At 48.0% G+C, this 854-nt stretch overlaps 2 non-coding genes across 2 annotated transcripts; both read right to left on the bottom strand.

Moving 5' to 3' along the window:
* Positions 1 to 211: 211 nt before the first annotated feature.
* Trnar-ucg (transfer RNA arginine (anticodon UCG)) lies at positions 212 to 284 on the bottom strand. Its single transcript has one exon. It is a non-coding gene; the product is annotated as a tRNA-Arg (tRNA).
* A 498-nt stretch (positions 285 to 782) lies between these two features.
* Trnat-agu (transfer RNA threonine (anticodon AGU)) lies at positions 783 to 854 on the bottom strand. Its single transcript has one exon. It is a non-coding gene; the product is annotated as a tRNA-Thr (tRNA).

Genomic DNA, 854 nt, shown 5'->3' with positions numbered 1-854 from the left:
GACGTTGTTTTAGATGTGTAAGTGCCAGTCAAACCTCGCGGTGAGGGCACTCTGCCGACCATTTCGCTAGTTAACACCGGTCTTCTTGTGTGTGTTTCAAGCTCAAGACCATCTCCAAGCACAAAATGGTCAACAGCAACATTCAGACGGTTTCGTACTGCACAATTGCTACATTAAAACGGTATGTTTGTTTCTCAGAACTGGAAAAATACGACCGTGACAGGATTCGAACCTGCAATCTTCGGATCCGAAGTCCGACGCCTTATCCATTAGGCCACACGGTCACTGACGACCAAGTATAACTTATATACGATTCATCTCGAAACGCTCACACCCCCTGAGGAATTGTGTTTTCGTTCCACACAGCCGCTGCCCCTTACTCTTTCCCACCCATTCGTTACATTCAACCTCTTACGAGACCGACCAAACATAGACAGGAAAACAAGACCACACACTTTGCGCAATCGGAATCGATGGCAGGGTGTCCCTCGCCGCATTTGCTACGATGGCCATTTGCTAATTCTGCAGAAGCGGCTGCGGCGACGCCGACGACGACGACCGCGAGAGGCTCAGAGATTTGTGAGAAATACATCTATAAAATGTAATTCAGACTGCCTCGTCCCACTTTATGCCGTACCGCTTTGGCAAATGCTTTATCAGCGCCATTCGCCTTAATCACATCTGAGAGTAATTCTTAATAAAACGCCTCTCGCTAATTGTTCGCCATCACAGATACTGTTTGCTATACGGCCATGACGCGCAACTGATTTCCAAAATTCGTCTTCCTCCTGTGAGGATGGAACTCACGACTCCTGGTTTACTAGACCAGTGCTCTACCACTGAGCTAAAGAGGC

The sequence above is a fragment of the Schistocerca gregaria genome, chromosome 3, assembly GCF_023897955.1.
Source record: "Schistocerca gregaria isolate iqSchGreg1 chromosome 3, iqSchGreg1.2, whole genome shotgun sequence".
Classification (NCBI taxonomy): Eukaryota; Metazoa; Arthropoda; class Insecta; order Orthoptera; family Acrididae; genus Schistocerca; species Schistocerca gregaria.
This window is presented reverse-complemented; position numbering and strand designations above follow the sequence as displayed.